General features: G+C 48.3%; 1 long non-coding RNA gene across 1 annotated transcript; it reads right to left on the bottom strand.

Moving 5' to 3' along the window:
* Positions 1 to 631: 631 nt before the first annotated feature.
* On the bottom strand, positions 632 to 7,698 carry LOC311617394. Its single transcript, XR_014794111.1, has 4 exons — positions 7,548 to 7,698; positions 4,790 to 4,879; positions 4,392 to 4,503; positions 632 to 714 (listed from the first exon to the last, which is right to left on the bottom strand). It is a non-coding gene; the product is annotated as an uncharacterized lncRNA (long non-coding RNA).
* Between the last annotated feature and the right edge of the window lie 3,748 nt (positions 7,699 to 11,446).

Here is an 11,446-nt window from a genome sequence, read left to right as displayed (position 1 = left end):
CCTCTCCCACCGACTCCACACATAACCGACTCCTCTCCCACCGGCTCTGCACCACACGTTCCGCTGTTTCCATGCCCCCCATTCCTAACGGCCCGCTGCCCTGCATTCTAAACGGCTCTGCCAGCGGCTCACACTCATGCTGCTTTGGAATACACAGAATTAGGACACTCTCCCTATGAAACTTAACATCTAGGTCTAGGATATATAAAATATAAAGAAACATAAAGGTTATAAATATACATATCCTACATCAATGAAAATAAAAATTATCTGCTTATTTCTAATTTTGTCTATCCACATTTCTAAAAATTATTGTTCTCCCATCAGCTAAATTACAGAAATTTGATACATTGCTTTTAGATAACAACACATTCATTTTATTTTGTGGAATCTTACCTAGAGAGCTCAGCTCCCAAATTCTCATCATCAACTGTGAAAAGTTCACACATTAGAACACCTTAACTCCACCAGTCAACTGCCTAAAAAACAATTTGACAGGCCATTCATTAACGTGTAGTTTATTAGCAAAATGAAGAAAGTAAAGCTGTATATTTGGAAAATATTTTATTTACTTCCTTTTAGAATCATTGATCGGCTGCCTCCTGCATGCCCCATAATGGAGACTGAGCCCCGGGCATGTGCCCTGACCAGGTATCCAACAGTGATTTTCTGGTTCAGAGTTTGATGCTCAATCACTGAGCCACACCTGCTGAACTGGAAAACATTTTATCAAAAATATATTGTACATAGATCTCTGTGCAAGGAGTATTAAATTAGCACATGCAAGAAATATATTTAGAGGACACATATGCAGGTATCCTCAGAACAGAATTTAAACATTTAGGCTGTCAACCGATGTGCTAAGAGTGTTTTAATTATTTCAAAACTAGTAATAGTTTTACTTGTGTAATTAAAAAATTCATTAATTTAAAATAAATTTTATACATTTTAATTACATGCAATATTTGGACTTATGTTGGGGGGGGAGTACTGATTGGCATTATTAATTGTCCAGTTCCAATAACTGTTAGGAAATTACTTAAAGTGAAACTGGACAACCAATAGGCCCAGGCTGCTGGTTACTACTGGAACGAATGTAGCAGACACTGGGTTGGCTCATATATGGCGCTTATTCCATCAATGTGGGCAGAATGGGAGAGCAGCAGGTCATCCAGAAACATCTGCTCTACTCTCCCCATAAGCCAGCTGCTGACGTTGGGTAGAATGACACAGATTCCATGGGAAAGTTTGAATTACACCCATGGGAAAGTAGGCAATGTACAGTGGTTACAGGTTACATGCAATGCGGGCTGGAGTTGGCAGAGGCAAGTGCCTCAGGGACCAGCTTAGAGGCAACAAAGGTTAATCTAGGCCTTTCTCAGGAGCTGCATTCCCATGCTGGCTCCCCTGCCCCAAGGCCTACAACTCTCAAACAGAATAGAACGTGCTTTCTCTGATCAAACAGAACAATCATAGTTAACAGAGCATGATTAATAGTTATTATTATAGCTAGTCCCCAATATTCTATTCCTATCCCTAACAAAAGAACAAAAATGAAAAGAAAAATCCCGCCTAAAGGTGTTATTATTGCTCTAATCCAGCGTTTTTCAACCGCTGTTCCGCGGCACAGATGTTGCCTGGTGTGCCGTAGGTGCAGACAAGACAAGAATTTTATAATTTTTCACTATTTTGTTTACTTAATATTTCATAATAAAGTAATTATAAAATACTTTCTTTGTGTTTATTTGATTCCTATTCAAGAGAATTACTTTATATATAGTCAATATAGGCACAGAGTTAAATTTTTTAACATTTTCTAATGGTGGTGTGCCTCGTGATTTTTTTCATGAAACAAGTGTGCCTTTGCCCAAAAAAGGTTGAAAAACACTGCTCTAATCAGTTTGGCTCAGTGGATAGAGCTTCGGACTGTGTACTGGAAGATGCCAGGTTCGATTCTTGTCAAGTACATGTACCTTGGTTGCGGGCACATACCCAGGGGGAGGTGTGCAAGAGGCAGCTGATCGATGTTTCCCTCTCATCGAAGTTTCTAATTCTCTATCCCTCCCCGTTCCTCTCTGTAAAAATCAATAAAATATATATTTTTTTAAATAAAAAATTAGCCGAGACCGGTTTGGCTCAATGGATAGAGCGTCGGCTTGGGGACTGAAGGGTCCCAGGTTCGATTCCGGTCAAGGGCATGTACCTTGGTTGCGGGCATATCCCCAGTGGGGGGTGTGCAAGAGGCAGCTGATCGATGACTCTCTCTCATCAATGTATCTAACTCTCTATCTCTCTCCCTTCCTCTCTGTACAAAATCAATAAAATAAAATAAAAAATGACATTTGTGCAAGGTTGCAACAAGGAAGAAATAGAACTTCGGTTACAGACTCCTCCCTGGCCCAGGCCCTGGTTGGGAGGGTGCTAGAGGCAAACAATCGATGTGTTTCTCTGATATCAAGGTTTCTCTCTGTCTTTCCCTCTCTTTTCCACTTTCTCTAAAAATCAATGGGAAAATATCCTCCAGTAGGATTTAAAAAAGAGAGAGAGTCTTATTTATTGAAAACTAGAGGCCTGTTGCACGAATATTCATGCAATAAGCCTTCCTTCCACTGGCTGCTGGCACCATTTTTTTTCCTCAAGCACCCGGGACCCAGGCCTACACTCTGGCTTTGGCCTTTGGCCTTTGCTCTGGCTGGAGAATTCGCTCCAGCCAGAGCCTTCAGTCTTTGCTCGAGCCAGAGCACCACTCCTGTAGCTTCCTCTGCCCCCTACCCTCCCCTTCATAGCAGGCGCCCCGCCCTGCCCGGCCACTCTGCACCTGCATGTGTGCTGCCCAGAGGTCCAGAGCAGCTGGGGGTGGTGCAGCTGCCACATATTCTGGTTAATTTGCATACTTACTCCTGATTGGCTGGTGGGTGTCATGAAGCAATGGACAATTTGCATATTGCTTTTTTATTGGTGTAGATCACTTCTTTTATCATCAATATACAAGTGAAGATTTCAATAATGGTTAAATTTAGAGCTTATGCCAATGAAATGTTAAGTGGATGGTAAAATTTTAAACTCTCTGGTCCCAAATTTTTGAGCCAACGTTTCAGAGAAATTATGCAAAATCTATGAACCTAGAGCTATTTTAGGGAAAATACATAACAATGATACAGAAAATAGGATGAAGCCAACTGAAACTACCAACGAGTGAGTGCCAGCCTGGCACAGCAATGAGCATGTTGTATACATTATATTTCATTTAACCCACTCAAAGTCATCGTGTTGTTCCATGAATTCCCATTGACTTAGCTGTATTTTGGACCTTGTATATGCAGAAATATCAGGAGGAATATAAGGTTTTCTTTTCTAAAAATTGGGTCCATGACCAGGCTGTGGTGGCTCAGTTGGGTGGGTCATCATTGTGTACATGGAAGGCTGGGGGTTCAATTCCCAGTCAGGGCTCATACCTAGGTTGGGCATTCAGCCTCCAGTGGGGGTGCATATGAGAGGCAACCAACTGATGCTTTTCTCTAACATCAACGATTCTCTCTCTCCCTCAAATCAGGAAGCATATGCCTGGGATAGGATTTAAAGAAATATTGGGTTCCATTAGGTCTTAGAAAGTAACTTTCAAATTTTAACTTCTAAATTCTTACCACATTTCCCAATAGTTTCGAAGAATGCCTTGAAAAGAACTAAACCAGAAATACAATTTTTTATTTATTTATACAAGCATTTTTACTGGCACCTGAACTTAGTTGGCCTGGCTCAGGGGTTGAGTGTCAACCTATGAGCCAGGTGGTCATGGTTTGATTCCAGGTCAAGTCGCATTCTCCAGTTATGGGCTTAATCCCCAATGTGGAGTATGCAGGAGGCAGCCAATCAATGATTCTCCTATTGATGTTTCTCTCTCTCTCCCCTCTCTCCCTTCCTCTCTGAAATTAATAAAAATTATATAAAATAATAATTCTCTCAAAAAAGTAAAAATAAAAAAGGAAGTTACAGAGTACTTCCCCTGACGAGACAGAGCAGTGCTTCTCCGCTGTGGCCCCACGTAAAAAAACCGAGGGAGGTTAAACAGACAAGGCCCCTCTCCTCCTAGGCTAACGCCTCTGGTCCAGGAGGGGCCCTCTTCCAAAGTGATCAAAAGGTTCTGTGGTGACCCTGCTTCACAGCCGAGTCCAGCACCACAGGCTAAGTGTGGGGGATGCTTATCACAGGGACTCTCCTGCACACGGGCCACTCACAGGGTCTCACTCAGAAACGCAGTTGCCATTCGATCCCTCAGAACTCCTGCTGACCAGGCCGGTCACCTGACCTCCAGCTCCAACTGCCTCCCAGACGTCCACGGTGGGTTCACGTCCACAGGGAACTCAAAGCACTTAGGAGTAAAAGTGACTCACCAAAGCTCTTTGCAATTTCCTCAGTGTCTCCACAGGCTCAGGGACAAAGCCCAGAATCCTCTGCATGTTGTTGTTCTTCAGTACCAACATCATTTCCAACATAAAGGGAATCCTAAAATATAAATAAAAGAAAGAGAAAGCCATCATTTCAAATTGTCTATGTAACTGACCTTCAACTTGGGAAGAAATCAACCAACTCTGCATGTGGCCATCACTGCTGATACACCAGATGGTCTCAGGCTGACCATCCCACTCCAGCCTCCGCAGTAATTTAACATAAATCGGGCCTCCACCAGACCTCCACCAGGGCCTTGACCACTACCCACAGTTCTCTATTTCCCTCTCCCCCTTCTCCACCCCAATTCCTCCCACTGAGCATCCACGTGCGCTCCTCTCACCTGTCCCTGTGCTCTGAGTCACCCCTCCTCTCCACAATAGTTGCCATTCCTTCCTCCAATCCTGGCCTTTTCATTTCTTTAACTTTTAATCTGGAATAAAAGTTGCAAGGTCAATAGAGACTTCCCACATACTCCTTTCTGAGATTTCTCCAAATGTTGACTTTTTATTGATATAATTCACAAACGATCAAACACCCATTCAAAGTGTACACTGAGTATATTTAAGGTTGTGCATCATCTCCACAATTTTAGAACATTTTCACAGCTCACCAAAGAGAAGCTCCAAAGACATATTAAAGGCCATTCCCTGATTCCCCAGAACCCACCCTGGTGAGTACTTCCCGAATCTGCTGACTTCTGTTATTTTAATTAATTTATTTTTTTAAAAACATGTTTTTATTGCCCTAGCTGGTTTGTCTCAGTGGATAGAGTGTCAACCTATGAATCGAAAGGTCCTGGGTTCAATTCCAGTCCAGGGCCGGGAATCAAACCAGGACCTCCTGGTTCATAGGCCTATGCTCAACCACTGAGCCCCGTTGGCCAGGCCAAAGTTTCTGTTTTAAACCTGAGCTCTGGGCATTTAATAGAAGGGGAAGCTTCTTCTCTGGGACACTTTGGCCTGTCTCCAGGTGACCTTCCTCCCGCCTTTCCTCTCAAATGTCTGAATTTCAGTGATACTAACCCCGAGGCTTCCCACCTCAGGGCCTCAGGACCTCCTCGGAGGGCTCAGACCACAACTCCTCTCAGTGACTATTACGGGATTTCAGAAAAGAGCCCATCTTCCCTTTTGGACCTGGGTCTCCTGCATGTTCTCCTGCCCACTGAAGGCCCAAGCTGAGAACACGGGCTGACCCTGGCCTTCCCTCCCATCCACACCCTACCTGTTCAGTCCTCACACCCACACCCACACCCACACCCACACCCACACCCACTCCAATTTAGCTAATCCTCCCACCGCCATCTCCGACCCCTGAAGGGGGGTATACCTGCCTGACCACCTCCGTCTTTTACATTGTAGCCAAAGAGACCATTAGCACAAAGACTTTTTGTGCCATTTTCCCACTCAGAACCTTTCAGGTGCCTCCAGAATAGAAGCCCAAGCCCTTGCAACAGCCTCTGCCCTGCTCCCCTGTGGGCCCCACACGTACCCTTTTCCTGGTTCTCCCAAATCCCTAGGGGCTTCTCTGCCCTCAGCTATCTCTGATCTGCAGAAAAGGAAATGAGGTCAGAGCCATGCCCAGTCCTGCTTTCTAGAAGGGGAAACTGAGGCTTGGAAGACTCAGCTCACATTACTGTCCAGTGGATGAGCTAGAAGTCCAGGTGAGCTGACACCTGAGCTCCGAACCACATGGCCTTCCTCAGTAAGCATTTTTTAAATAGGTGAGGATTAAATAAATTCTTTTTTTAAAAATATATTTTATTGATTTTTTTTTACAGAGAGGAAGGGAGAGGGATAGAGAGTTAGAAACATCGATGAGAGAGAATCATCAATCAGCTGCCTTTTGCACACCCCCTACTGGAGATGTGCCCGCAACCAATGTACATGCCCCTGACCGGAATCGAACCCGGGACCCTTCAGTCCGCAGACCAACGCTCTATCCACTGAGCCAAACCGGTTTTGGCTAAATAAATTCTTAAACTCACAAAATATCCTAGCTCTTAGTAATCAAACAAGGCACATTCACATCCTATATGAATGGTAGAATGACCAGAAAGTTGACTAGTCCAGCGTTTTTCAACCGCTGTTCCGTGGCACACTAGTGTGCCGCGAGATGTTGCCTGGTGTGCCGTAGGTGCAGACAAGACAAGAATTTTATAATTTTTCACTATTTTGTTTACTTAATATTTCATAATAAAGTAATTATAGAATACTTTCTTTGTGTTTATTTGATTCCTATTGAAGAGAATTACAATACTTTATATATAGTCAATATAGGCACAGAGTTAAATTTTTTAACATTTTCTAATGGTGGTGTGCCTCGTGATTTTTTTCATGAAACAAGTGTGCCTTTGCCCAAAAAAGGTTGAAAAACACTGGACTAGTCAACCAGTCGCTATGACGCACACTGACCACCAGGGGGAAGACACCCAATGTAGGAGGTGCTCCCTGGTAGTCGATGCACTCCCACTGTGGGACTGCTGCTAAGCTGTCCAGGATGAGCAGCACTTCCACAGCAGGCCGATCCCTGCAGGCCACGCCCCCCACCATTACACAAATCTTGTGAACTGGGCCTCTAGTCTATATATATATATACTGACTATATATATATGTACTGACTGGTAGGTTAGCTTGCTGCTGGGGTCCGGCTGATCGGGACTGGGTGAGATGGGCCAGACATGCCCTGGAGCCCTCCCATGGTCCGTTTCCGGCCCCGAGCATGCACCAATAGGGTCTGACGGCCTGGCCTTTGCCCTCTCACAATCTGGGATCCTTGGGGGATGTTGGAGAGCCAAATCTATGCACTGGGCCTCTAATTTTTAAGATTAAAACATCAAATCACAGAAGCAAAAGGTAACAGATTACTAGGAAATGAAACATAGCATCTACCCCACTTATTTCTAGGTGCTGGTCAGCTTCTGAGGATTGAGGCACTTAGGAGCAGGTTGAGTGACCCATGGTACCTGGTCTTGTCCTGGAACTTGCCGCCTGCCCGGCTGGCTTTGGCCTGGGTCTCTGTGATCACTTCCAGGGACAGAACATCATCTTTTCTCAGCGAAAAGCCCACATTTCTCAGCATTAATAGGAGCAGTTCCCTACCTTTCTCTGCGTAAGTTCCAGTAGGTTTCTCCAAATAGGGAGATACTGTTCTATGTAGAAATCATACAAATGGCCAATGATGGTGAACAGGCTGCCACCCTCTCTGCCCTCGCTTCCCTTTTTATAGACATCATCAAACTTCCTCACTGGGGCCTCCAGAAAGGGAGCTCTGACCTGCACAAATGATACAGACCAAACATCATTGCAAACACCTGACAATCGTGTCACCAACTTCCTCTCAAGGATCCTTCTTTTCAACAAGCTGAAATGTTTATGCTGAAAGAGTCAATACTTTTAAAATCAACGCATCCATCTACATGGGAGGATACACACGCCCACAGGGTAACCGCTTTAAAAACCAGTCTGAGTGTACAGTATGGATACACGGCCACACTGACTGGTGGATGCCGCACAGAGCAATCCGCCACAGCACTGGAGCCTCCCTGTAAGCACACCCTCTCGTCTTCTAGGTCCAGGTGGACTGCCTCGGCCAGCAGCCACCTGGCTCACTGGAGAAGGACCACCGCCCAGAGCTGTCTGCAAGGCTGCCATCTAACAGCACTCATTCTGAAGGCGCGCTGAGCCTGGAGGAGGCATACAGCGGTGTCCATGGTCCAGTTGGGAAGTGAGACTCCACAGTCGCAGACCTGCGGGACCTGGGAAGGAAGACCCCAAGACAGAACTAGCAGCTGTGGCCAGCCACTCGGCCACTGGACATAAAAGGTTAAACTCTGAGGATCAGGAGCTGGAAGAGGAAACCTGGAGGGGAAGAGCAGGCTATGGGGGGCTGCTTCAATTGTGGCTGCCGGTGAGCTCAACCGGACAGGTGAGAGTGTGATACACACGTGCCATTGCTGAAGGGCAAACACTAAAGTCTAGAAGACTCCAGAGAAAGGCGCAGATGGGCAGGAGGGAGTGACTTCACAGAGGCCAGCGCCCGCAGACAGGGGACACTCTGTGGGTAACAAATAATAATGGAAGCTGTAAACTCCCCACTGAGCCCCTTCACGAAAACCAACCTGCAGAGCATACTCTGACCACACATTATGCTCAAATGTAACTTAAAAAAAGAGAAATTAACCGAAACCAGTTTGGCTCATTGGATAGAGTGTCAGCCTGCGGACTGAAATTTCCCAGGTTCGATTCCAGTCAAGGGCGTGTACCTTGGTTGCAGGCACATCCCCAGTGCGGGGTGTGGAGGAGGCGGCTGATCAATGTTTCTCTCTCATCGATATTTCTAATTCTCTATCCCTCTCCCTTCCTCTCTGTAAAAAATCAATAAAATATATTTTTTTTAAAGAGAGAGAGAGAAATTAGCCTAGCCTGCATCACTCAGTGGTTGAGAGTTGACCTATGAACCAGGGACTTGAGGCTTGATTCCTGGTCAGGGCACAGGCCCAGGTTTCAGGCTCAATCCCCAATGTGGGGACTGCAGAAGGCAGCCCATCAATGATTCTATATCATTGTTGTTTTTCTCTCTTTCCCTCTCCCTTCTTCTCTGAAATCAACAGAAAGATATTTTTAAAAAGAGAAATTAGAATTCTGCAGAAAAATAATCCTATCTAATAAGAGTAATATGCAAATTTACCATCACTCCAACACACAAGATGGCTGTCCCCATGTGGTCAAAGATGGCTGCTACAAGATGGCCAGCAGGGGAGGTCAGTTGGGAGGGACCAGGCATGTAAGGGAGGGTAGTTGGGGGGACCATACCTGCAGGGGAGAGCAGTTGGGGGGGAGGGGGAAACTATGCCTGTAGGGGAGGGCAGTTAGAGGTAATGAGGCTGGCAGGGGAGCAGTTAGGCATCAATAAGGCTGGCAGGGGAGTGGTTAGGGGGCAATCAGGAAGGCAGGCAGGCCAGCAATTGGGAGCTGGCAGTCCTAAATTGTGAGAGAGCTATCCAACTGCCCATTTAGGGATCGGGCCTAAACAGGCAGTTGGACATCCCTCAAAGGGTCCCAGATTGGAGAGGGTACAGCCTGGGCTGAGTGACACACACCCCCTGCACAAATTTCATGCACTGGGCCTCTAGTTTATGTATAAAATACTTAGGTTGAATGTTTTTAACACACAATTGGAATTACTTAACTACATCAAATACCTGAAATTCTGAATGTATTTGATGTCTTCAATATAAACTATAACTTAGGAGAGCATTTAAAATGAGCAATACCATTCGCGTTGCTGAAATTGCTAAGCATGTACATTAGTCCCGATGGGACTTTCACACAGCTCTGCAGAGACCTTATGTTTGGTTGATCAATGACTCAGGAGCAGCTCGGGGACGGACCCATGGGCTCGGGACACACACTGGGCCCCACCAGGACGCTCCTGTCACCACAGAACTGGAGCTTCATGGCCGCCACCCCCGAGAGCTCCTGGCTCTGCACAGGGTTCGGGGCCGCCGTGGGGCGAGGCGCCATGAGGAGGCCCCGCACAGAATCCTTCCCGGTGGCCTTCCGGCCAGGAGGGCAGCTGCCGTGGGGAGCGGCCAGGCCTCCTGTGCTCACGGCCAGGGGACCCTGAGCTGCAGCAGGTGGTCAGGCCGATGGCTCCGTTCTGTCTGAGCCCGAAGCCTCTGGTGAGGGGGGTCCGGTCCCTCCAGGACTTGGGCCGGGGAGCCCTGGGGCAGCGCCCTGAGGGGGCCACAGGCAGAGGAGGCGCCATCGCCCTCTGCGGGGAGCGGCCTGGCCTGGGAGGAGGCGTCTCCTCAGGAACAACCCGCCTCAGAAGGCGCCCTGGGCGGCTGGTCCCGCAGAGCGGGGCGTCCACCCGGAGGACCGGGCCTGAGCAGGGTCCTCAGCCTGCGCCCCGGGGCCCCGCTTCCCATCTTGTGCAGAAGCCGCCTGACTCCCCAGTGAGCACGGCTCCCCACGGGCTGCCCGCCGGGGTCGCCTGCTGCCCCAGGCTCACGTCCCCCTCAAGGTTTCCCGGGTCCCGTGCTGCCAGCAGCTGCCTGGCCAGGCACTCCTTGGCCCCTGGACCTGCCATCTTCCCGAGGCCCCTGGCTGACTTCCTGCGGGGGCGGGACTTCCGGGAGCAGAGCGGCTCTGTGAGGAGCGCACCCCCTGCTGGCGGGCGGCGGCAGTGCAGGGAGCCGCGCAGCCGCAGTGTCTCCTCTCCAGCCAAGCTGCACCAGGAGCAGGTGGTGAGAACAGAGATGAGTTCTCCCTTCATCCTGGGAAGCCCTGCAGGTCCTGGCACAGAGGCCTCTTCCCGCCCTGCCACGGAAGGGGCCGTGCTTGTCACAAGGCGTGAGTCTTGTCACACATGGGAGCACTGACGCGGGAGAGAACACTCTCATAGGGAAAGGTGTCCTTGTGGTGGGCGTGTATTTACAGGAAATTCCTACTCTGCTGTCCTTAGACTGGTGTTTCCACTCCACCTTGGACCGCGTGATACCTCTCCTGAGGTATGTTCCCACATCCATGCAGTGGGACATAGTGACCGTGGCCTTTGGGAACAGGGCCTTTGCAGATGTAATCACGTTCACGGGAGGCCTTGGGTCTTGGATGGGTGGGCCCTCACTGCAGTGGCAGGTGTCCTTGTAAGAGGGAAGTTAGACTCACTCGCAGAGAGGAGGTCATGTGACTTGGATGCAGAGATGGATGGGGAGGAAGGGTCTCCAAGCCAAGGAACCAAGGACAGCTGGCAGCACCAGAAGCTGGGAGAGATTTCCCTTGCAGCCCCAGAAGGACCAACCTTGCCCTCACCCTGATTCCGGGAGTGAGTGTTTCACAGGCAGCGTGGGGAGCTCTCGTCCCTGCCCACCTGCCCGCTCACTGTCCCCTCAGCTCCTGGAGAGAAGCCACAGGAGAGGAAGGGACTCCCAGCTGCCGCCCCCAGTCTAGGGGTGAGGAGCAGGAGGAGGGGGTGCCTGGGCACCTCCCATCCTGGG

The sequence above is a fragment of the Pipistrellus hanaki genome (assembly GCF_964339955.1).
Source record: "Pipistrellus hanaki genome assembly, chromosome: 1".
NCBI lineage: Eukaryota > Metazoa > Chordata > Mammalia > Chiroptera > Vespertilionidae > Pipistrellus > Pipistrellus hanaki.
The sequence above is the reverse complement of the archived record's forward strand: the minus strand, read 5'-3'. Positions and strand labels throughout refer to the sequence as shown.